We start from the raw sequence: 26934 nt of genomic DNA on the forward strand, positions 1-26934 counted from the left end.
CACTGGTGGGCAGTGGTGGAGGTCTTAGCCACACACACACTCTGATGCTGGGCACTAGTGGGCAGTGGTGGGGGTCTTAGCCACACACACACTCTAATGCTGGGCGCTGGTGGGCAGTGGTGGGGGTCTTAGCCACACACACACTCTAATGCTGGGCACTGGTGGGCAGTGGTGGGGGTTTTAGCCACACAAACACTCTGATGCTGGGCACTGGTGGGCAGGGTATACAACCTTTACCACGCATTTTTTACCACGCAATACCATTACAACGCTGGCATTACAACGCAAACCATTACAACGCATTGCGCTGGGGGGCGCTCTAGGATAGGGAATACGTTTAATTTTCTATCCAACACCTTCCCTAGTGTCCACGGGGACTGGAGTTGGAATAGAAAATTATACTTACCACTATCCAGCACCTCTAAGCGCTATGCGTTGTAAAGGTATGCGTGGTAAAAACCGCATTGTAAAGGTATGCATGGTAAAAGTATGCGTTGTAACGTCATACATCCGTGGGCAGTGGTGGGGGTCTTAGCCACACACATACTCTGATGCTGGGCACTGCTGGGCACTGGTGGGCAGTGGTGGGGGTCTTAGCCACACACACACTCTTATGCTGGGCAGTGGTGGGCAGTGGTGGGGGTCTTAGCCACACACACACTCTAATGCTGGGCACTGGTGGGCAGTGGTGGGGGTTTTAGCCACACACACACTCTAATGCTGGGCACTGCTGGGCACTGGTGGGCAGTGGTGGGGGTCTTAGCCACACACACACACTCTGATGCTGGGCACTGGTGGGCAGTGGTGGGGGTCTTAGCCACACACACACTCTACTGCTGGGCACTGCTGGGCACTGGTGGGCAGTGGTGGGGATCTTAGCCACACACACACTCTGATGTTGGGCACTGGTGGGCAGTGGTGGGGGTCTTAGCCACACACACACTCTAATGCTGGGCACTGGTGGGCAGTGGTGGGGGTCTTAGTCACACACACACTCTAATGCTGGGCACTGCTGGGCACTGGTGGGCAGTGGTGGGGGTCTTAGCCACACACACACTCTGATGCTGGGCACTGGTGGGCAGTGGTGGGGGTCTTAGCCACACACACACTCTGATGCTGGGCACTGCTGGGCATTGGTGGGCAGTGGTGGGGGTCTTAGCCACACACACACTCTGATGCTGGGCACTGGTGGGGGTCTTAGCCGCCACACACACACTCTAATGCTGGGCACTGGTGGGGCTCTTAGCCACACACACACTCTAATGCTGGGCACTGGTGGGCACTGGTGGGCAGTGGTGGGGGTCTTAGCCACACACACACTCTGATGCTGGGCAGTGGTGGGGGTCTTAGCCACACACACACTCTAATGCTGGGCACTGGTGGGCACTGGTGGGCAGTGGTGGGGGTCTTAGCCACACACACACTCTGATGCTGGGCACTAATGGGCAGTGGTGGGGGTCTTACCCACACACACACTCTAATGCTGGGCACAGGTGGGCACTGGTGGGCAGTGGTGGGGGTTTTAGCCACACACACACTCTGATGCTGGGCACTGCTGGGCACTGGTGGGCAGTGGTGGGGGTCTTAGCCACACACACACTTTAATGCTGGGCACTGCTGGGTGTGTTTTCTACACACCTCTTACACTTACACTGACATAGCAGACTATTACACTGGTGTTGTGCGGTGACGTACCGTACCCCGAGGTCGATGACGTAGGTGCGGCACGTCTCCGTATTACACTGGTGTTGTGCGGTGACGTACCGTACCCCGAGGTCGATGACGTAGGTGCGCCACGTCTCCGTATTACACTGGTGTTGTGCGGTGATGTACTGTACCCCGAGGTCGATGACGTAGGTGCGGCACATCTCCGTATTACACTGGTGTTGTGCGGTGACGTACCGTACCCCGAGGTCGATGGCATAGGTGCACCACGTCTCCGTATTATACTGGTGTTGTGCGGTGACGTACCGTACCCCGAGGTCGATGACGTAGGTGCGCCACGTCTCCGTATTACACTGGTGATGTGCGGGAGTGTGTGGCGCAACGTACCCAGACATTACAGTCGTGCAATGGAGATGTGCGCGTGTGGCACCACGTTCAGGTATGTTGTACTTCGTTGTACTCACCTTCTGCGCCATCGTCGGTTTCTAAGTACGAGGTGGTGGCCGTACATGATTGGGATGAGACGGACGATGGCGTTCATGTCCTGCTTTTCGCGTACCGGGGTGCGGTTCGTGCCGGAGTGTGGTTTTACGGTAGTTTTGAGCTCTCGTAGAAAAAGAGCCGTACGGAGTGTGTTCAACACGGATAGTACTTCCTGGTTCGGAAGACGCGGTCTATTTACGTTCGGACGTAGCGTGGAGCGTCAGCTGACAGCAATTCGTATGGACTTTTGATTTGTACGGCGTTGTTTACGAGGCGTACGGATTGACGCTTTAGGTTGGGATCGTACTTGCAGATTCGTACGGGGACGCTTACAGGTACGATTCGTACGGGGAAAAATGCTCCGAACGGCAATTCGGAACGCTTTTTACCGGATCGAAATCGACCCCCAAGTGTGTGCCGATGTATTTGTGCGAGCTGCAGATGGGCGGACCCGAAAGTTTGCATGCCGATCAGAGTTGGATTAGTCGAGGCAGAGGTTTAAGGCCCAGGGGACCCTGATGGAATAAGGACTGCCTGTTAGCTTGTGATGGAGCTACGATGCCTATCTGAATGATGGGTTCTGGTTGCTCGGTCAGTCGTATCCGCGCCTGAGGGTGGTGGTTTTTTATCTAGCATAGCAGCGGTTATGCTCATTATAATTTGTTAGCTTGTAATAAGAATTTAGCTGCCCTGCAGGAAAGTTGGATTGAATTGATGTTCAATAGTGTCATCACTGCACAGCGGCAGGATCTTATTTTAAATGCCTGGAAGGAGGGGCAAGGTAATTTCCGTCTGAGTTGGTTAAATGCTGGGCGGATGCACAGAAAGTGTAATTGGCTTTCCTCATATCGGCCACATAAATGACAAAGGGGATCCGGCTAACTTTGTTTCCAGGATGGGGCCTGATCTATTGATGGGAAAGCTCCCATGCGGATTGATAGAAAAAATGTTTGATGGTTTGAGAAATGTGGCATGTGAGGTATGGTTGGGGGCTCCAGTTGGGGTAGGTTTGAAAGACTGTCTCTACCGTGATTTTCCCAGCCATTTCTGCTTTGACAAGCATCCCCGATTTTAGCTTGGCCGCTTTGTTGATTTTTTAAAACGCAGTGAGGCTGATGTTTGACTCCCAGATTTTGGAGAGGTTGAGGGTTGTTAATGCTTGTTGGAGCACTATTGGCCTGTCATTTTTATGAGGCTGTCTATTTTGGACCAGCACAAGGCAGCCAGTGACTTGGATGGTGCAGCTCTCATCTTCCAACACAATTTGGTGAAAGCGGCCATCCTTATTGGGCATTTATGGAAATGCTCCAATTCCAAGCACACTTGTGCTTGAGGAATGTGTTGTGGTATATGAAAGATGCATTTGAACAGAGTGGACTGTAATCGGTTTAGGGTGGTTGCATCCTTACCATTTACCCTTTAGAAGTTCCGGACCATAGGTCAGTGAGGGTAGAAACTTCGCCCCAATGATTTGTAATAAGTAACACTGAGATGAGCTCCCCATCTTTTTTTGTATTAGGGTGAAATCGAAATATAGCTTGTTAGCTAAAGCCCTTTTTTAGTGATAAGTGCTTTTTAAAGTTTAATCTTGAGGCCATATTCACCCCTAGGTATTTGTAGGTGGTGACCAGATCAAGGCTGTTCCCTGCTGCTTTCCATTTGAACTTTATATTATGCTGGCTGATTTTTTAAGAGAAATATATGACTTTTGTGTTGCTGTAATTTAGCCTCATCCTGATGATTCAGTGAATTTGATAAGAGTAGCTATTAGGCGCTGGAGGCCGATTGGGGTCTGGCTGCATAAGACAATGTTGTCTGCGTATTGTAGGCTGCACACTGATCTCGTTGCAATTTTGGTAGGTCGTTCATTAAGTGTCCAAGTCTGCCGTATATAGGGTGAATAGACAAGGGGTAAGGACACATCCTTGTTTTAGGCCAATGAGTGTGGGGATATTACTATTTGTTCTATCGCCCTTACCTATTTTGGCTCGTACCCAGGTATCTTTGTGCAGATTAATTATGGCCTTGAGCAGTTTAAGGTGTCCCCCTCATCTGGCATCTTTGTCCAAAGAAGTTCCCTTGGTACTGTTGTGAATGCAGCTTTTAAATCAACAAAGCAGGTGTATAAGTTGGAGGCTTTGTGATTTGCTTTTTTGATGAGAAGACTAAAAGCAAGAAGATAAGTAGTTGTGCTCATGCAGGTCCTAAATCCCGTTTGTGTGTTTGGTATGATGTTTTCAGGCGATACCCATGCTTTCAGTTCTATTAATAGGTTGGTGGAGTAGAGTTTGGCTTCAAAATCGATCAGGGCAATTGGTCTGCAGTTCACTGGGTTTGTTCTACACCCGCACTTGAAAATGGAATGGAGGACTCTTCCTCTCCACAAAGCAGGAATTGTATTGGTGGTGAATGCCAGATCAAATAAAGGTGTAAGGTACGAAGCCCAGAAAGCTTGGTCGTGCTTAAATAAGGCATTTGAGAGGCCATTTGGACCCGATGTCCCCTCTGATTCAGTTTCCTCAAGGATTGCCTGTCTTTCGTTTCTTTCAGCCATTTTCCCTCTGGCGGGTTCTCTATTGGCATGAGTCTCTGAGTGTTTATGCCTTTCCGGATTATGCTGTTTATTATCTGTCCTAGGCGGGCCGCTTCAATGTAAATTATCCAGTCTAATTCTGAAATACTGGCATTGTGATGGTCAAATTTGCCGTTTGTAAATGAGTGGTTTTTTTGTCCAGAACTGTTTACTTTTTTTTGTTTGGCTTGTGTTCAGCAATTTTAACCATGTAGTTGCTTGATGTGTTTTTTTGGCTGTTAAATTGCCTTTTTATAGGTGCCCCTCAGAGCTGCAATTTGATCCATGGTGAAGGGGCTATGCTTTGGATCTTTTTTCCAGACCTGAATAATTTTGTTTAGTTCTCTTTTTTTTCTCCGAAAGGCTAACAATAACCAAGGTGTCCCTTTAGTGTGTGTGTTGAGAGGCTGTGGACTATTGGATAACCAGTTGGTGGCAAGTGTTTCAATCAGAGACTCCCAGTGAGTCCGCTGCACCTGTTGGGTGAGAGACAGGCAGCTGGTACTCACAAAAGGGAGGTAGGAGGTGCTTGTAGTTGCATACACTTCAGGCACTAAGCTTCCTTCCTCCATAGTTGCTTTTGCCCTCCACTACTTTTCTGTACTCTGGGAAATTATCCCCGTATTGTGCCCTGTGGCCGTGCGCCCCCAATGACCAAGGCTGAAATTTACTCTGGAGGCTTGGGCAAGCCTTGGTGATAATTGCCAAAACACTTGGCCAGACTGTGAGAAGAAGGGGCCCCTTGCTATTGAAACCATCATATCAGTCTTTGCTGAATGGCCATCCTCCACTTGTACAAGGCCTGCCTTGACTAGAACTCTCTTCTTTATGGTGAAACAGAAAGAGGAGCAAATCTAGCGACAGAGCAACATCTGCCACAAAACTAAAGGCTAACACTTCCCATCCATTCACGACAGCTGCCATGTTCAAGTCAAGGAAGATCTTCCTGGAGTAACTCTGAATTCCTCTGATGACTCCAGCCTTATCCCTTCTAATTACAGTTATTTTTAATACTCGGACCTGCCCCACTGTGATTGTGACAATATAACGATTAATGATACTTTACACATCACTATGTTTTGTCCAAAATATAATAACTTGCGGCATAAGATTCTACTTCCGATTTTAAAGCAAATCAATTTTGTTCAAGTCTGACCTGCTTTATTGTTTTTACATGAATGACTTTGACTATGAAAATCTGTGCGTAACCCTTTACGATATTTTATGTCTGTTATGATTTTATTTTTAAAATCGAATATAGAATGGATGGATTGACTCCAGCCTGCAGTTAGCTGTAATTATCTGTTAAAGTCATCCCAAACCATCCCGAAGTATGTGTATAGGGCAAAACATTTAAATGAGATGACTAGAGTCATTACAAAAACTACTCTAGGTTGATGTTCTGATGACTTCACTCTGACAGGTAGTCATGACCTCTTACAACTTCATGAATACTAATTGAGAACTTTCAAATTAGTGTGAATTACTCCAGGATGGCCTCTAGACAATTTTATGATGACTGTAGATTACTCTAGGATGATTCTACAACAATTTAAAGGATGACTGTGGAATATTCCTAAATAATCCCATGACCACTTCAGGATGGCTGTTGAGTACTCTGAAATGATCCCATGACAATTTCAGGATGAGTGTGGATTACTCCAGGATGATTTAATAACAACCACAGAATGAGTGTGACTTACACTACAATGATTTCAGATGATGATATTCTTGGATGTTTTTATGACTACTGCAGGCCAAGTTCAGAGTACTTCTGGATGATTTACTGAATAGTTTTGGATGGCTGATAATCACTGATAAATAATGATGGGTTGGGCTACACCTTGAAAATTCCATAATACAAGTATTTTAGCTGACTGCCAGTATCTCCTTCTAGGGGTCTCCCACTAGTAGTGTAGGAATATGGATTTGTTGGTAGATACATACTAGGAGGAACACCACCTCATGTACCTATCTATTCAAAACAGAATTTTACTTGGATGTAATGTGCCCTCTTCACACAGCATCATGAACTATTTACAGTGGCATGAGTCCTACTTATATAAAAATCCAATTAATACTCGCCTGCTTTGGAAAGATTACTTTATAAACTCTATAATGAGAGGTGGCACAGCATAAAATAAACTTGAGAAAGTTGCTTTTTGGCTAGCTTTGAGCTATAGGAAAACCATATGCACTATTTAGAAATACCATAAAAAAGTATTTGCAAGAATGCCATACCTTGCATTAATAATAAAAAAAAGCTTAAAAACATGCCGCCCCTTCCTCACTCCTGAGTTACTGCGTCTTGCTGTACTTTAAGGTACGTAGCATTAGCTGAAGCTGTTTACTTGATGACCAATAGCAAAAGACTGGAAAAAACAGTTATTGGAGTAAAGATGATGCAAAAGGATGTCAACATATAATTTTATTGATCTGAAGCACAGAATTGGCCTCATAGAGGCCAGGATACCTAACAAGGGAACAAAAGAAAGGCCAGGGTACTGCACAAGAGAGCAAAAGAGCTCAATTAAAATCAGTAACTTTATTGTTTTTTCCTCTTTAGCCTACTTCTGGCACTGCAAATTTTGTTACCAAGCTTCCTTCTCAGAGTTCTCTGTTTAGTGGTGGCCAGCGGTTGACCCTGAACACGGACTTCATAAACCCTGAAATATAAATAACAAAAACATAGATCAGTATCATAATACAACCACAATTTAAAGTTTTTAATAGGACTGGCCTGTCGTTAAAATGTTCCCAGCTCAGTATTTCATATAGCGTGGCTGATGGTTACTAGGACTCATAATTTTACCATGAAGTGCATTTTTAGGTGGAGTGGCCGAAGAGGCATCGGTGGAAGCAAAGTCTTCATGAAGCGGGGGCAGAAGGTGAAGAAAGAAAATATTCCTTTATGACCTGTAGGAGTGATGAAGAAAGTTGCGAATTCAGAATATCAGTTTAAGTTTCAAGATGAGTCCCGAAAAGGTCCATCTACAACAGAGGTCTTCAAACATTTTTACTCTGAGCCCGCCAAGATTAAATGTTTAGAAGTTGGGATCCACTCCCAAAAGTTATAGCAGGACTTGGGCGAGTGGGAGTAACAGGGCTGAGTGCAGGGAGTGGGGCTTATGAGAACATTTCAGGAGTACTTTTCTTTAGGTCAAAATCTGCACTAAATGTGAGTTATAAAAAAGCAAATATGGCAAACAAAAACAGAAAATGATTACAACACTACACACATAATTGGGGTGTTATGCCTCTTATACCCGAGGGCCTCAATGCAACTGCATCTGCTGCACAAACAATAGTTGGTCTGTGTTTCCTTTTTCCACCCCTTCCTCACCAAGCCCGGCCCAACCATCTCTCCAATGCTGAAACAGACTGTCCTTTTCAGAAAAAAGTGAGCATCCACATGGTGCCCCCACTTTGCAGGGATGTTTCCTCAGCTGTAACGCTGCAATGCCTCTAGTGCTTCTTTTATAAAGTTGAACTGATGTGTATGTGTGTGGAGTGGCTTTCACACCCCTGGTTTCCAGTACCACTTTACCTGCTTCACTAATAATAGCTAATGCCTTGCACAGTGGGCAGTCTCCTATACTCTTAGTTAAAAACATGGGACCTGGCCTTGCCCCATCCACTTCTGTCATATGATTCCCAAACTACGATGCCTTCTGTAATTAAATATTCCCCCAATCCCTTGTGCCACTGGTACAAGGCCCAAAGCAACACTGGCACAGCACAAGTGATCTTTCACAAGGAAGGATAATAAAACAACTATAATTGGGGGTTAGTTGGCCCCTCGCACCCAAGGGACTCACTGCAGCACCAATGATACCTATAGCCCTGGGAAGTAGGCTCCCCCCCTCTGCCCATTCAACAGGGTTATTACTACCACGCCTGAGGCCCAAAGTACTCCCCCTGTTCCCTGTGCAACAAGGGTGACCTTGATGCTAAAAAAAGTAAGGAAAATGGACCCCGCTTAATATTTTGCTTGTAAGACAATTGGGGTGCAGTGGCCTCCTCACACAGTTGGTCCAGTGCCACTGCACCTTCTTTATTAATGGTAGTAAAGGTGTTTTCTTTTAAATAAAAATACCCTATATCTTGCCACCTTCCCACAGCATCACTCTGAAAAAGCAGTTTCTATCCCTTTCTAGAGGAAGCATTAGCCCCCAGATAGCACCCCGCTCTTATGGGCCATTTCTTTGATGCTGTCCATGGATCCTGCTCCTTTCATCTCTCTCTTGGGCCATTACTTTAAGGTGTCAGGGGTTTGAACAATTAAGGCTGTGTCACTAGAAAAGTCATGATGACAAAGGTTTACTCTTTTTGAAGGAAACATATGGGTGTTGAGATACATATATGGATATTGAAAAATCAAGTTATGGCTGTGGTGGGCACTTGCGTCGGCCTCCTTCGACAACTTAGGAAAGTTTCCTTGTTGCTGTCTTTTTCCACCTTGAGGAGTGCGGTGTCTGCTATGATCCTAGCCAGGCTGGACTACGGCAACTCGCTGTACATAGGGCTGCCGCAAAAACTTCTGAACAAGATGCAGGTCATCATGAATGACGCTGCTAGACTCATTTTTAATAAGCCGAAGAACACGCATGCATCCCCCCTCCTGCGAGAATTGCATTGGCTGCCAGTCAAGCAGAGGATAATGTTCAAAGGGTTTTGCATTGTCCACAAAGCCCTATATGGTAGGGCACCAAGCTATATGAAATCATGCCTGACCCTCTACAGGCCGGGTAGGGCACTAAGATCTGCAGAAGCTACCCTCCTTACCCAACCACGTTGCAGACTGGCTACCGTGGGAGGTCGTGCCTTTTCCCATACCCTCCCAGCTCTCTGGAACAAACTACCAATGGAACTGCGGAAAGAAACCAAGTTGCTGTCCTTTCGAAAGAGATTAAAAACAGTGCTCTTTCAGCAAGCGTGGGGTTGCCTCTAATTTTTGACCAGCTGTATCCTTTTTTAATCGCCTAAGTGGATCCTGACAAAGCGCTTAGAGACCCCTGGGTTATAATGCGCTATATAAATCAAATAAATGAATAAATAAATAAAGTGTTATTTTAATAGACAATTAAAAAATGCTTGCACTAGGTACAGCCTGATTACCTACTAATATATACTTTGAAAGCACTTGTTTTATTTTAACCACTCAATCATTTTGTGGCAGCTTACCTTATCTTGCGTTTAATTCAGTTTAAAAATACTAACTTACATATTCACAGTGTTTTCTGCACTGTCCCGAGCTGCCCCGGATTCTTCCAAGAGCTTGTGTAATTCTCTCACAAGAACATTTCTGAACTGTGAAGGATCATTTCAGTGCGTCAATAGCTGCTGCGCATCAGTCTGCAGATAAACCAAACTATTAATTACATGCCATAAAGCTAATTTATTTGGAAATGTTGGTTTGTTGATGTTGGTTTGGCATTTGTACATAGCATGTCCAGCAGCAGTCATTAAAATTTTTTGAGTTAGCTCCATAAATATAAAGTAACTTTATCTAACACATACTCACATACTTCTATGTAGTATAAACTTTCATTGTGCAAAAATATTTACAAATTACAACACAGAAATAGTATATCAAAAGAGTGGAAAAGAAGACAAGTATCTTTTGTGCCTTAAATGATCCACTACAAATTTTTGAGGAAACTGTATGTTACCTTCCTTGAATATGTCAAAGCAGACAGCACAGCTTGCAAAAGTTGTACAGCCAACTCACGGTTGCAAGTGCCTTGTAACTGTGCAAAGCCTGCACATTTAGTAAACACAAACATACTTTTCGGCAAAGCAGGTATTGGAGTGGAAAAAAATATTGGCTATTGAAATTTGCTCTATTCTCCCTTGTCAGGTATACTAGCCTCTCACCTTTTACGTCCTCATTTTATCCTTGAAAAGCTCTCACTCCTGCTTGTGACAGTACACAGTGAGTCATAGACCATTTCCTTGGAGAGAAAGCAAACCATAATTAGGCCATGCAAGTGAAAAAGCAATTTCCCATGCATACAGAAAAATAATATCTATAACCCAGCATGAAATGATGGACTTTCCTCAATTATTAAACGAAATCATTGTTTGTTTTGCATGTCCTGACAACAGCAACAAACAATACACATGTACAATAAGAGATTAGGTAGTCATTTGCACTGCATAGTTCAAGCAGTTTTCCATTTGTTTATTCACATTTGTATGGTATGTACATGTGCCTTATTGTTGACACAATTAATGCACTATATTAATTTTATGTTACAATAAGGATGAAGGTTATTTGCTTTGATAACAAGCTAAAGTGATGCAGTTATTAAAATAGATTTTTGCAACAAAAGGCATGTTACTACGGTCACCAAGAAATAAAAGATGGCATGCAGGCTTGACAATACACAATTATGTATAATGGCTGCACTCATTTAGCTCTGTTTACATCATGGTCCCCACTCTAACTTCTTGAAAAAATGGGTCAGCACAGTGAGGGGTATGCTTCAAATCCATATCAGTGACTGCAGCAGCAGAATAAAATTCACTGTAGGCCAGGGTATGTGACTGATCAATAAAACCTAGTTTTTGTATGGTATCAAAACATTTGGCGCCAAATATTTCAGCGTCTAGCAGGTGTTAATTCATTGTTCGAACCAGCCAGGTCTTGAGTAGGAAATTGTTTTTTGTGTGCTAACTGATTAAGTGGTGATGGGAAGGCAGGCTTTCATCCTTGAATTGAAGACAGTACTGCAGAACAGTTTGATTTTCACCTTATACTGCTTCAAAACTTCTTGTACAATAGGGATGAAGGGCACTCGCTTCTGTCTGCCAACCACCCTCTAATCTCATTTGCAAACAAATAAAGAGAAAACATTAGCTTTTGATGTTAAACGAGAAACTGAAAGATATACCCATCTACTGGCTGAACTGCAAAACGTGTAAACAGAAACCTGGGATCAATAGTGGTTTACAGAACTGTCTGAATCTTGTGATCCTAGGCATTTGTTTTTTGCCACTTAGGGGCATATTTATGGCATCCCTTGCGCTGCCAGAGCATCAAACTATGAAATCATATCTATGAGGCCACGTAAAAGCCACTTTGCGTGTCTTTGAATGGCCTCATGGATATGGAGTAAGGCAAGGCAACCCAATTGCTGCTTTGCCTTACTCTGCACTCGAGTGGCAATCCATGAGCATTGAGGTGGGTGTTTCCACACAACACCCACAGATTTTGATACAGCACCAGATTTACTAAACCATGTAAACCTGGGGATGCACCAAAACCATGGGCCTTCTGAGGTGAGGCCTATTTTTCCTCATTTTCTTTTCTCCTTCCATGTCTGCTTCATTCTGCAACTCACATGGAAGAGCATTCAGCATTGTTTTTGTGCAGGAAGGTGCCTGTTCCTGCACAAAAATAATCCTGCTGACAACCCAGGTACCTTTGCACCATGGTGCATGGGTGCCTGCTTTGGCGCTAGGCTGCCTTACACAGCACCAGCGCAAGGGGTATTGGATTCATACAGTGCATTCCTGCCCTTTTACGTTACTGTAGGCCTGTTCTGCCTTACGCCAAATCCCCATAAATAAGGGCCCTAATCTCCCTATTCATCATTATCACACGGAAGAACACATTAAAATATGCAAGTTCAGGATGTGTGCTTTACAAACACATCTATTGTGTTTGATTTAATACACTTTTTTGTTGTCCATCTATAACAACAAAAGCCACACACAGGGTGCTCTACAACTGACTTTCCTCCTAGTTCACTATTGACTATGTTGTCAGGGAAGGCATCACTAGTTCCAAGTTTGTGTTTGTTAAGAATCACTTTTATAAAACACTTCCCAATGCACTGATATATTCTGATGCATTAAGGTGAAGCACATCTGTTAAATTAGTAAAAAACACTGGGGCAGATTTATGTCGGACTTGCGCCACGTTTACGCCGCCGTTGCGTCACACAACGGCGCAGAAACGTGACGCATCCCTGCGACCTATTTACAATGTGACGCATCTAGGCAGATGCGTCACGTTGTAAAGCCCTGCGCCACATGAAACCTGCGTCAGGTTTCATGTGGGCGTTCTGTCGCAGGGTGGGCGTTCCCTCGTAGGAAAGCCCTGTAAAACTGACGCAGTGAAATCTACAAGAGTTCACGGAGTCAGTTTTACAACGCTGCTGGGTCAAATCCTTACGCCTGCTTGAAGCAGGCGTAAGGAGTGACGCACCACATTATGTATGGGTGGCCTCTGTACATTGCAGGAGTTGCGTCGCACTTGCGACGCTACTCCAGCAATGCGCCGCCCGTACACCACAAGATGCGTCACGCATCTGCCCTTTCTTGCACCATGGTGCGCCGCATTGTAAATGCGGCGCATCTGTGGTGCCGCAATGAGGGAATTGTGTGACGCATCAATTCTGGCGCATCCCTGCTGATTTGCAGAGATGCGCCAGAACTCATAAATCTGCCCCACAATTTTTTCTTTTAAGAGACGATCATAGTTTTACAAGTTTGCAGCACGATGTCTAACTAACTTTAGCAAAGCTAGAAGGCCTTGCCAGTCACACAGCAGCATGGCTAAACGTCAGTGGTGCAGAATGGCATTATGTGTAGTGATTCATGTGTAATGCTCCCGGTTTTCCGTATAAGCAGACTTTTACATATAAATAGAGACAAAAAACTATTTTTCCTTTGTCTGTATTTATAAATTAGAAACTGGAAAATAAATTGTTCAGAGCAGCTCCGCTCCAGCCCAGGGTTACCTCGCCAGGCTCTTCTTCCTGATCTACACCACTACGCCCCGTTTAAGATAAACTGCTTGTGTGGCGCGTCAGCAGGTGTTGCATATTAAGTGGATGGAGGACGCTGTAAAAAGTGCGAGTACCTGACGTTTAAAGTAGCTCTGCGTCCACGCTAGAATGCCTAATAGCCAAGCATGAGGTGTTAATATGTGCAGTAGCAGTCCGGCTCACTGTTAGAAAGCTGCAGGCTCCATCCAGCATGGCCTGCTGGGGTGGGTCAGTGCTAGTAAGGTAGCCTGTGAATACCAATCAGTGGCGGCAAGGCTGAGGCTGGTAGTGGTGTAATCGGCGGCAGATGCGAGGCATTCAGGAATTAAAAAATGAACATACCGGCCGAGTGCAAACATTATGGTGGGCCCCAGTTAAAGAAAACATGAAGGGGCTTATTTACAAGTCCCTTGTGCCATCGGCGCGTCACTTTTAAAATGGGAAAAAGTGATGTAAGAGCGGCGCAAGGGGCTTGTAAATAAGCCCCGAAGGGGCAGATTTATGTTAACTGGCGCATCCCCAGGGATGCGCCAGTTAATGTGCGCCACAGTGCGCCACAGCTCCGCCACCCATGGTGCGCCGCATTTACAATGCGGCGCACCATGGGGCAAAAACGGCACAGATGCGTGACGCATCTGTGCCGTAAAGGCGGCGCATTGCTGGAGTTGCGTCGCAAGCGCGATGCAGCTCCAGCAAGGCTCGGGGGTGCCCTATCTGACCAATGCTGCATCAAGACCTACGCCTGCTTCAAGCAGGCGCAGGCTTTTGACGCAGCATTGGCCTGAAAGTGACTCAGTGAAATCTTATAGATTTCACTCAGCCACTTTTGCGAGGCGCACCTGCCCCGGAACGCCCACCCTGCGCCGGAACGCCCACAAGCGGCGCAGGGCTTTACAACGTGACGCATCTGCCTAGATGCGTCACGTTGTAAATCATTCGTAGGGATGCGCCACGTTTACGCCGCCTTGCGTGACGCAACAGCGGCATAAACGTGGCGCAAGGGCCTCATAAATCTGCCCCGAAATGTTTTCATTTTTTTCAACAGTTTGCGCATAGAATGCAAGCTGCTTCGGTGCAATTAACCCTCTCTAGTGACATATGTGGCTGCAGTCTCTTTCATTTCTGCTGTTGGCTTTGTACAAGTAATTTCCCATTTGCTTTTATGCCTTTTTCATTCATCTTCTAATCTTCCTCAATAACGCGGTGCTTGTTCTTTGCATCAGAAAGGGTTAGAAAAGATTGTAGGTAACTTTGAGGAGAGATTTTGTAATGCAGCGCGTGTTTGATGTCGTCACAATTACAAATATTTCAAGCATTGCCAAAATAGAGGCTGCACCCTTCATCACCTTCTCTTAGAATGTGCTGCTTAACGTTACCTGCTTAAGGTGCCCCGGATGTTAGTACAACAAGTGCACACTTTTTGTGTAAAATAGAATTTACTAATAACGATTTACTTCTGCCCAAATAAATCCTTTGTAGCAAAATTAGGATAATCAAAGACTGACAAACAACACTGATGCATGCATTATGTTTATTTAGTTTGGTCTATATAGGGGTATATGTAAACCTATAACAAATTAATGCAAGTGTGGATTGACTATTTAAATAAATGTGAAAAAATACTAGCTGCGGCATCGTCTTTTGCTTGCGTAAAAAATAAATGTGGATAAATACAGATGAAATTACCAAAAGATAAAAATTGATAAATCCAGATGGAAATGGTAAAACAAAAAATACCATAAAACCGGGAGCCCTATTCATGGGATATGAGCTAACTCGAAGTGTGTGTGTGCTTATAATCCAAAAGGATGAAAGCAGAAAGTGTGTATGTGTGTGTGATAATATTTAGATCAGTGAAACCCAAATCCTCCCAAAGATGTCTGGAGTGGGACTGGTCAGCAAATTAATCCAGCCCGGCTGCCACTGACCAATGAAGACAAAAGAAGGGAGTGACAAAAACACTAACCATTGGTAATTTATGGGTGGGCTCTAAGCCCTTTTATGTTTGTTTAAGATACAATAGATTTCAGACAGCCCATGCAGGCTGCCTCAGGTGAGACCTAAAAATTAAAGTGTTCCTAAAATTAAGTGGTGCAGGACACCACCTTTGCTTCTTTTACTTCAATTCCCATGTAATCAAATGCTTGCCCATTCATTTACAGATACCAATGAAACCTAGACCACAGGGTGATTCCAGAGAGCTTTTTCCTCCCACCTTGTGTTGTCTATCAGCCTCACATTGTCCATCACATTATGTGACTGTCTCACCTCTCTGCCTGGACCTTTCTTTATCCGAGGGGCATATTCTCCAGAATGTGTGATAACCATCACAAAAGTAACTTAACGCAACTGCCAACAGCGCAGTGTATCACGGGAAAATTACGGCGTGTTAACCAAGCATTCTCAACACAGCGGTACCATGCGATAGTCTCCAGATAACGCATCAACTGATGACGTTAAAATCAATGCCATGCCGCAAACATGCGAAATGCGAACACAAAAAAAGCTGCGATGAGGCCAATCGCGATACTGAAATCAGCAAAAACCAGCTACCGGCCTGCAAGTCACACGTGCCGGGCAGGAAAATCCACCATGAGAGTAGAATAAAAACCTGACAAACAAATGCCAAAAAACAGCAAAGCACAATGGACATTGCCAGAGCAAGGACGGAGGAGAACCAGAACCCCACAAGCCCTCTGAAGGACCTGCCTGGGACCTCGGGGTCAGGGAAGGCCAAGGAGAAGAATAGTAGGAAGAAGCGATTCAGTCCGCAGGAAAAAAGGATCCTGATAACGGAGGTGGTCGAACACCATCAACAACTGTTCGTCACCTCCACTGTGTCATTGGCAACAAAAAATGGACTATGGCAGTCCATTGTGGACAAGGTGAATGCAGTCAGAGTGCTGAAGAGGACAATGGAAAAGGGCAAGAGGTGCTGGAATGACGTCAAGGGCAAAACCAAGCTGAAACTCGCCAACAACCGGAAGGCAGCAATGCAGACTGGAGGTGGGAGTCCTGTGCCACAGGAGGAGCTGGACGACATGGAGGAAATGGTGTTCACAGTCATCAGTGGGGAGACGGTGGCAGGAGTTGGGGGACCTGACACTCCTCAACATGACCGGACCCAACAGCAACAGGGTGAGTAACGACCAGGGACTGGGGGGACGGAGGGAGAGAGCCACAATGGCACACATGTACAATTAAGTAGCGCACATCTGTGGAAAAACCATGCCCCAGACCCCCAACACTCACCAAGAGACCAATGTACCCAAGTATGACACATCTCAGCACTGCATAAGCACAGAAGGCAAAGGTACATCGCAGGAAAGAGATGAGGGGCAGCAAAACAGAGCAGCAGGGGCCACACCCCCAAAATGCAGCACACACGCATAACATGCAGAGCACAGCAACACTTACAACAATGTGGCACAAACCGCAACACCTCCACAACAGAACACAGGACACAACTGGTGCCGACTGGGTGTAGACACTGGCCAATCACAAGTGGCATTGCAGGGAAATGTGAGACGCTAATGTACAAGTACGAACACACACACGTCTGTTGACGAAATGTCCACTGTCCCCTGTAGGAGAGTAGGGTCTGCTTCCTATGGTTACCCCCACTTTTTGCTGTGATTCTCTGTTTTTTTTTACTTTAGTGTGGCTGTGGACCTGCTAATCAGGCCCACAGCCCAGCTGTTCTCTCTGTAAATTAATTCCATGTACTTTAGGTACATACCAGATTGGTTACTGGGTCACCCTTGTGAGCCCCTGTATAGTGTACCATAGGTACCCAGGGCATAGGTGCACCCTAGGCCTACCAGGGGCTGTAGCATGTATTGTGCCATCCCTGGTGTGCCTTACAAAATGACACCAAGTGTCTGTTCACACAGCCTGGGTAAGGTGGTGTAATCACCCCTTACTTAGATATAGTATACCTATATCTATATATACATATAGACACATATACACCTATATGTCATTCCTGTGGCAGACCTTGACAATCCTGGAGGCAGAGTGCGTGGTTTTATGTGAGAGGGTGCCCTAGCATAAGCTGAGCCCCTCTGCAGCTTTCAGAACCATCTCCTTATAGCTGTTCTATGATATAGCCATACCATATACTCTTAAGTGCATTATAATCCTCGCGGTTAATGATAACTTTGGTTTGGCTTTATCAAAACATGTTGTGTAAGGTGTCAAACACTTTGGAATACTACCCCCCCCCCCCCACCAGCGCCGGGGGTAGCATTCCACCCTTCTAGAGGGAGAAGACATGTAGTTACTGGTAAACCCGGTTAAAGTTAAACAGAGCCCCAGCATCACAAAATGGATGCTGCTGCCACAGACACGAGTCTGCCCTCCTGCTGCTGGAAGAAAGTCCAGCAGGGGAGGCCTGGACAATAGGTTTTCTGTCCAGGGCCCCAGACAGGCTTTAGTGTATTGGGCCAGGGAGGATTGCAATCAGTGAATGCTTTTCAGACACTGCCTGGGGCACACTAGTGAGGTTCCGTGACAATTTTAAGTGATGTTTTCGACTCGCACGAATATGGTCGAGTCTGGTATCTAAGAACCGCAAATGACGAGTTTAGTAAGTGTGCGCAGTTTCGCTGTACTAACTTAAACCGTTCGTTTGATATGTGGGTTTTTCATCTGTACCCACGGGTTCCATCTTAGATACGGCATCCATTTTGTCTCTTGCCCTCAAGTAGCCAGCGAACGGACACTGTCCGCTTCGTCACCCTGGGACTCTCAGGATATTTGTGGAAGACACATGTACTTTGTAAATATCTTTTACGATGAGGGGAATGATACTGTAAGGCAGATGGCCCCGCTCGAGGCTCATCTTGCCGTCCGGTTTATTGTCTCAGCCGTGCATCTCATTAGGCACGTCCCTTTGATGCCTGTATCTCGTGTTTCCCGATACCTCCCCTTTTTACACCCTTTTCGATCTCCCACTGTCTCCTTCTTCCTCTGCACCTGTCTTTGTCCCTATTTCGATCTGTTTTACTGACGATTGGAATTCACTAATGTTGGGAAGATGGGTTTTTACAGTTGGGAACCGCCAAATGTTTCCGCACTTATGTTCCGGACCTTATGTGTACCAAAGTGACCAAAGCGACCCCTCTGGGGGATAATTATGGGAACCAGGTTGTAAACTTTTGTGTACCATGTTGTCCTATGAGTTAATTTTGTATAAAAGGAGCGATCCACAGAACCAATTTGAAGCAGTCTCCCCAAGTTGCACGTGTTGTACTTGTCGTGACTTCTGTGTTCCCTGCAGTAATAAACCTTGAATCTTTGACGCCGAAGGAAGTGTCCCGTGTCTCTGTAGTTTGTGCGCCGAAACAGGTATCCCATGAAGGTTATAGGTGTTGTTCCCTGGCACCGCTGGTACTGCTAAAAAGTCCAGTCCTTCAGTTGGCGCCCAACGTGGGGCGACTTCAGCGGTACCGGTCCGGTCCAAAGCCTGATGATCGTGAGGAACTTCGTGTGAAATCTCCGAGGGAAGGTGCACCCCGCTTCATCGATCCTGTTGTCGAAATAAGTGGCCCGAAGTTTTTCCCTGCGAAGATTCCCGCCTCCTGACGGCTGCAACGGACCGATGCGCTGACTGTCGACCTGTCTTCGACGCCCGGCGTAGACCTTATGAACAAGCGAGACGATAGACGGGCCTTCCTGGTGACGCCATTGAAGTTCTGAGTTAAGTATTTGTGGGTCGCTCCCAGTCCTTAGTGGTTGTTCTAGCTTTTTGAAAGCTTTGTGGTTAGCCTTTAAGGCTTTGTGGTAATAGCTCACTGAGCTTTGTAATAGCCTCCTCAGGCTTTGTGGTTAGCTCTCCGAGCTTTGTAATAGCCTTAAGGCTTTGTTGTATTGCATGGTTCCATTGCATTTGTGGTTCTTAGTATTGGTCCTTAGTATTATTTGACAGTTGCAATTGCCAAAAACCGAGGGTTTTGACTTACACGAGGTTTTATTGCTTCGGTAATCCTTGAAGTTTGATACTAGGTTAGTGTGCACGATGCCTAGCCATAGTGATTTGTTTCGTATTTTCAAATGTTGCGCAATGGATTCCCGGTTGGAGGACTCGTGTCCGATACCTCCAGTTGGAACTCCGATACATGATCTTTATAGTCGACATGGGGTGGGTCCTATAATATATAATGATTACTGGATCCGCTATACAAAGAAAGACGGTGACCTTAGATGGCCGCCACATGGAACTTTTGAACTTTCGATTTTAGATAATCTTGAGGCTAAATTATTTTTAAAGAAGGCTAGGCCAGCTATGTTTGATTCCTTTCGGATATGGCGTAAAGAGGCCAAGCAGAAAGAAATCAAACAACTTAAAAAGAATCAAAAACAAGAGTTCGTTCCTGTAATGCAAGCTATAAAAGAATGTAGACAAGACAAAGAAGAAAAAGACATGGAAATCGCTACTAGATTGCATCACATGAAAATAGATAAATGTTACCCAGTTTTACCGAATAATCTAGAAAAGAAAGAAGAAGATTTGAAGGAGGATTCCTTGTTATCATACTTGATGAAATCACCACCTCCTTATGTACAGGGTGCTACTGCTCCTGTAGTTCCTCCTATAGCTCCTCCTGTTGTTCCTCTTGTCGCTCCAGCGGCTGCGGGCCAGCCCGCTGTTAACCCTACGTTTGTTCCACCACCTGTCCTCGTTCCTACTGCTCCTGTACCTGTACCTTCGCAGACTGTTGTTTCTGCTACTCCAACTACCTTGTCCGTTCCTACTATGCCTTCCTTCACCTCCAGTGTTGTTGCCCCTGTTTTTCTTTCTCCTTTTGTTCGTAAGCGTGTTCCTAACTCTGTTGCTACTCTTTATTCACCTCTTTCTGGTCCGTTATTTTCGTCTGATTCATCTGAAACTCCTCAGAGACGGAGTCAGATCCCTAGTGGTAGGGAGAAAGAGACGTTAGTAACAATGGCACATAGGTGGATAAGACATCCTGCTAATTACACTCCACGTGTAGTCTTTGATACGTTTTCTCAGTTTAATGAGCCTACGCAGAGATTCGTATTTGAGGAAATGTGTAACTTTTTGAGGGAAGAATGGTACAATAATGATGTAGATGATGTACCGTCCGACATAATTGAACTTCAAAGTCACTTTTCGAACGGTATGATTATAGGAGACGATGTACGACGTGCAGTGGAACGCTTATTAGCATTCAGACCCACAGCACATTCTCGGGTGACATTAGATGATACCACTGAGAACTGGAAAGCGGTTCCTGGTCAGTATCCCATGAGAGAAGTCCCGCCACTGTGGGTGCCTGGAGATCCGCAAGCTAACCCTGCGGTTTTACCACATTTTCGAAGGGTGTGGATACATCTTCCATGGAAACGATCGGAAGTTTTGCAAGTGAAGCAATCCTTACCCGATCCGCGTAAAAATCCGGCTGGTTATTATAAGGAGTTATCACAACTAATAGAAGCTTCTATTATGAATATTGCCGACATCGACATGTTGTTTGGCAATGTTGTACCGCAACCAGTTTGGGCTAAAATTCGTCAAGCCGATCACGCAGTTGAATTAGGGGGTGATTGGGCTGCACTGCTAGCAGCTGATGCATTACAAGTCGGTGGGGCTAAACCTGAACAGTTGATCTTGGATTTGCCTCAGAGAATCATTACGCTCATGAAAACTCTCATGCCAGCGATGAAGGTGAACTGGGATAAGTTATCAGCTTGTAAGCAAAAGAAAGACGAGAGTGTCTCAGATTTCTTTACAAGGTTTGAGGAAGCGTTTGTCGACCACAGCGGCCAGGACATGGGCGCTGAGGGAGGCCAGCGGTTATTCGTTGACAAATTCGTGTCAACTTTGCTGCCTGAACTAAGCAACAAATTGAAGAATTCAGAAAGTGCGTGGGCAGTTTCAACCCCTGCGCAAATACTAGCAACGGCTCAGTATTATGAGAATAGGGAAAAGGAAGAAAGTGATCGTGTAGAAAAGAAAACGAAAGAACTCAAAACAAAGGTTTTGTTGCAGCAAGCATACCCTCCACGATCAAACCAAAATGATTCGCAACAGCAGTATCGACCACGAGCACAGCCCGATAGGACACAGCCGCGCTCTGACAACTTTGATTCCAGATCTTCACTTGGGTATAATCAGTGCGCATATTGTAGGAAAGAGGGACACCTAAAATATGATTGTCTTGCCTTACGGGACCGCCTGAATGGTGTGTCGACACGTGGAAACCGTGGTGGTGGTCCTCAACAGGCACCACGTGGTAGAGGTCGTGGTTCATTCCACAATCAGAGTGATCGTTATCAAAATCAATCAGATGCAAATAATTACTTTGACCAACGAAATGCGGGGTCAGTTCGATCTGCACAGTATAATGTGGATGATTATTATGTAAACCACGAGACTGTTGTAAATGACCACTACTAGGACAGCCAACGACAAAGAGAGGGAGTAGTGTCAGTTCCGGTCGATCAGAGTGGGCCTTACGTTGCAGTGACTACATCGGGTGTAGTTGAGCCTTTTCTGTTAGACACTGGTGCGACGAAAAGTTCCATCATGCATTCAAAACTCCCTGGCGCACCTTTGTCTGGCTTAACGAATGTTTCCGTTGGATTCTCTGGCGCCCCTGTTAGTAACCCAGTCTCTAATCCTTTGCCTCTTATGATTGGACCTCGTGAGCTAACCGCTCCACTGATTCTCTCTACAGGTTGTGGTGAAAATCTTTTGGGTCTGGATTTGTTGAAACGATTATATGCAACATTGTATTGTTCCCCCGAAGGAGTGGAACTTACATTGGGACGGAGAGTGATCTCTCCCATGTATTTATCGGTTGATAAATTCCCACCGGAATTGAGTTCCCTCCCTGCGTCTCTATGGGCCACAGGTCCCAATGACGTGGGCCTGTTAGACATTCCACCCTATGTGATTCAATTGAAACCAAATGCGCGATTACCGCGTTTACCTCAATATCGTATTTCTCTGGAGGGCGAACGAGCGCTGTTAGCAATCATTCATGATCTCATTGGAAAGGGTGTTGTTGAAGAAACTCGTGGAAATGTATGTAATAGCCCTGTATTGCCAATTTTGAAACGAACTGACCCAACTAAACCTCCTGTGTATCGTTTTGTAATAGATTTGAGAGAGGTAAATAAAATAGTAGTTCCACAATTTCCTGTGGTACCTGACATTACAGCTTTATTAACAATGATTCCGGCATCTGCCTCCTGGTTCACAGTGATCGATCTAAAGAATGCCTTCTTTAGCATCCCAATTGCAGAGGAAAGCAGAGACCTATTTGGATTCTCATTAGGAGGTCGCAGTTTTAGGCTAAAACGCGCTCCACAGGGCTACTGTGAGAGTCCGTCAATCTACAGCCAAGCACTTAAAGGTCAGCTTGATACCTTTGTATTACCAACGGGTGCAGCTTTGATTCAATACGTGGATGATCTTTTAGTGGCAGCTAATACAGAAGCTATTTGCAAAACGGCTACAGTATCATTGTTGTACTATCTACATGACTTACACCACAAGGTGTCGCCCTCAAAGCTACAGTATTGTTGTCAAGAAGTTACCTATCTAGGTCACTTATTGTCAAAAGAAGGGAGAAGGTTGACCCCAGAGAGAATTGCAGCGATTTCCCGAATGACTGTGCCAGAAACCCAAAGAGATGTTCGCGCCTTTTTAGGTATTACGTCCTACTGCAGACAATGGATTCCAAATTTTTCATTGTTAGCGAAACCATTGATAGCCCTTACGTGCAAAGATGTTTCATCCCCAGTACCTTGGTCTGAAGAATGTCAGAAAAGTTTTTCTGAATTGCGTGGTGCGTTGTGTTCGGCTCCTGTGTTGGGCACTCCTGACTACAGTAAGCCATTTACACTATACGTTCACGAGAGGGATGGTTGCGCGTTGAGTGTTTTGACACAACCTTTTGGTGGTAAGCAACGCCCATGTGCCTACTTTTCTTCGACTTTAGACCCAGTAGCAAGAGCCTTGCCAAGTTGCTTAAGGGCAACAGCGGCAGCTGCGGCGTCCATTCGACAGTCCGCAGGTCTAGTCATGGATAATATGCTCACGGTAATGGTTCCGCATGCAGTCGACACTCTATTGAACCGAACGAAAACTCAACATCTGACGAGCGCAAGATTGTCTGGATATGAGTTGACGTTGCTGGCCAGTCATATACGGATAAAACGATGTAATGTGTTGAATCCAGCAACATTGCTGCCGATCGACACAGAATCAAGTAATGAAGCAGTACATGACTGCTATCTCAGAACTGAAGAGGAAACCAAGGGTCGCATTGACCTAAAAGATACTCCATTGACAGATCCCGATGGTACTTTGTATGTGGATGGTTCTTGTTTCAAGTTACCGAATGGTGATGTGACAACTGCATATGCTGTAGTTACATTGAGAACGATTGTGGAAAGCGCAAGGTTAAGTCAGAATTCGGCTCAGGCTGCTGAGTTAATAGCTTTGACGAGAGCGTGTGTGTTGTCTAAAGATAAACGGGTGAATGTGTTTACAGATAGCCAGTATGCGTTTGGTGTGGCACATAGTTTTGGACGATTGTGGAGAGAGAGAGGATTCCTTACGTCACATGGTACGAAGATTCAACATGGCCAGCTTGTAAATGATCTTTTGGATGCACTTACGTTGCCTAAGCAAGTGGCAATTGTTAAATGTAGTGCGCATCGTAAGGTGATGGATGATGTTGGTCGTGGTAATGCGTTTGCGGATGAGCCTGCTAAGGAGACTGCCCGGAACCTTAGCACTCGAATGTATGTGACGAGTTCGGTTAGGTGGCCTGCAGAATCAAGTATGTGTGAAAACACTATCGAGAGTGTGAAAGCAATTCAGAATGAGGCCACCGAGACTGAAAAGGCGAAGTGGAAAGAAAGTACGGGAAAGTTGGATGCGAATGGTTGTTGGACTGACTTATCGGAACAGAAAAGGTGGATGTTGCCTGATGCGTATGTGCTGGCTATTGTGACTATGGCACATGGGTTAGCACATATTAGCGCGAAAGGTATCTGTAAATTGCTGTTTCCTGTGTGGAAGAATGATGGTATTACGAAATGTGCTGAACGCTTGGTTAAGAATTGTATGGTATGTATGTTGTACAATCCTGGTAAGGGAACCCCAACTCCTCCTGGTAGTTTTGCTCCCCCTTCATGTCCCTTTGAGGTGATCCAATTGGACTTCATCCATATGGAGCGATGCAATAACTTGAAATACGTTTTAGTTGTTGTTTGCGCATTCTCCCGATGGATTGAGGCCTACCCCCTTAAGGATAATACGGCTTTATCCACGGCAAAAATTTTACTCAAAGAGTATTTTTCCCGGTATGGAATGCCTCGAATTGTGTGGTCAGACAACGGAAGTGAGTTTGTGGGGAGTGTGATGAAGAGTGTGTGCAAGGGCCTTGGAATTAATCAGAAATTCCATAGTGCCAATCATCCTCAGTCAGCTGGTTTGGTTGAAGGGTACAATGGCACCCTTAAACTAAAACTAGCAAAGATTCAGGCTACGACAGGTCTTTCGTGGCCTGACGCTTTACCCTTAGCATTACTGTCAACAAGGGCAACTGTACACTCCCGAGTAGGGCTCAGTCCCTATGAAATAGTGTTCGGTCGCCCTGCCAATGTTTGGGGGGTCCCTAGACCGGGTGCCTTTTGTGATCTTGAGTATCCAATGTTGATCGACTATCTTTATGACTTGACTGCTAAACTGAGGTTAATTCACAAACAGGTTCACGAAGCATTGCCGACGCAGACGGAGGGTCCAGGCCACCAGCTCCAGCCCGGAGATTGGGTGGTAACGCGAAATTTTTCGCGCAAGAACAATTTGGATCCCAGGTTCACTGGACCCTATCAGGTCCTCCTTGCCACGAGAACTGCAGTTCGTCTTGAGGGGCGGAAAAATTGGGTGCATGCCACCCATACCAAGAAAGTCCCCATTCCGTTGCCAGCAGACTCGTGGGTGAGGAAAGGCATTGCATCAACTGAAACCGAAAGATTGTCGGCGTTTGTACCTTTCAGCGACGCACAACCTGTCGGAGAATCCTCAGTGCAGCAAAAAGGCATTATTGAACACTTGTCATCAGAAGACTCAAGACCAGAACATTCAGCTGATCAACAGGGCGTTGTCCCTTCAACGGATCTTTTGTTTAACGAACAGACACGTCCTGGGAAAACCCGATATTTTTTAAGATCCAGCACTAAAGACTAATAAAAAACCCCGTTCTGTCCCTTGACAAGTGCATTATCCCATTTTCCATGATCAGTTTGAACACTCATACTATTGTAATTATTTTGTATATATTCATTGAGCTTCGCTCCTTACATTTTTGTTTCCACAGCTGAGAGACATTTGCTTTTATATATATATATATATTTGTGAAATAAAGGCCGTAGGGCCGCGCGTGTACTTCCTCCTGGTTAGCAGGTCTTGACGCTAGGTTAAAGACCGTCGATTTCTGGGAACTCCTAGGAATTGACTATTGCTACACAGAACGAAGTGCGTCAAGAAACGTTGCGGACGGTCATAGGGAATGGCATTTTCGAAGCTGATGGACTTGGAAAGAGCTCAAGCACAAAGATTCAAGCTGCAGCAACTCAGTCGTACCAAATGTTTTGTGTTCCAAATATTCGTACTGTTTGTGACTGTTTCTGCGTTATTGGCGGGTGGAGTGTATTACACAATGTCTTACTTTTTGCCTTCTACTATACCTACTCTTACCCCTGACCTTAAACTCACCTCCACTGTTTCTCCTCATTCTTTTCACATCTCACCTGAACACGAGCAGACTAGACGTGCAGAATTCCGCAACAATTCCTTTATTCAGCTCCTTCATCAGCATCAGTTAGTGGTTAACACTACTAATTGTTGGGTGTGTGGATTGATGCCACATACTACGGATAAGGGAATTCCATATCTGGTGTTACCGTATAGCTCCCAAGGGTCTGCTCGAGCATTTCAAACAATGTTTCGAAGCGCACTGGGTTTCCACCCCATTCGAGAACCACGTTCCCCCTACTCTGGTCCTACCTCGTACCAAAAATCTTTGTCTATAGCAATAGAGGATTTAGATAGCGATATCTATGATCCCTCGCTTATCCCTGAAGAAGAGGTACAAGCCTATAGGGTCCTAAGTAGAGGCGAATATAGTGTGTTCACTGGTGAAAAACAGCTTAAAAGCTCGCCTCCGATATGGGTCGTACCCCACATTGGTAATTTTTGTTTAATAGGTCGCGGCCGTAGATCGAAAGCCCGACTTGGAGAGAGTGCTTGCACTGAAAATTATATTTTGCCAATGGTCTCGTCCCCTGTATTTTTGGCTGCCAAGGGTACATACTTTATTTGTCATGATCGTGCATATGCATGGTTGCCCTCTGACTTCATGGGCTCATGTTTTATCGCAAACTTGTTGCCTCCGA

Source organism: Lissotriton helveticus, chromosome 9 (genome assembly GCF_964261635.1).
Source record: "Lissotriton helveticus chromosome 9, aLisHel1.1, whole genome shotgun sequence".
NCBI classification, from domain to species: Eukaryota; Metazoa; Chordata; class Amphibia; order Caudata; family Salamandridae; genus Lissotriton; species Lissotriton helveticus.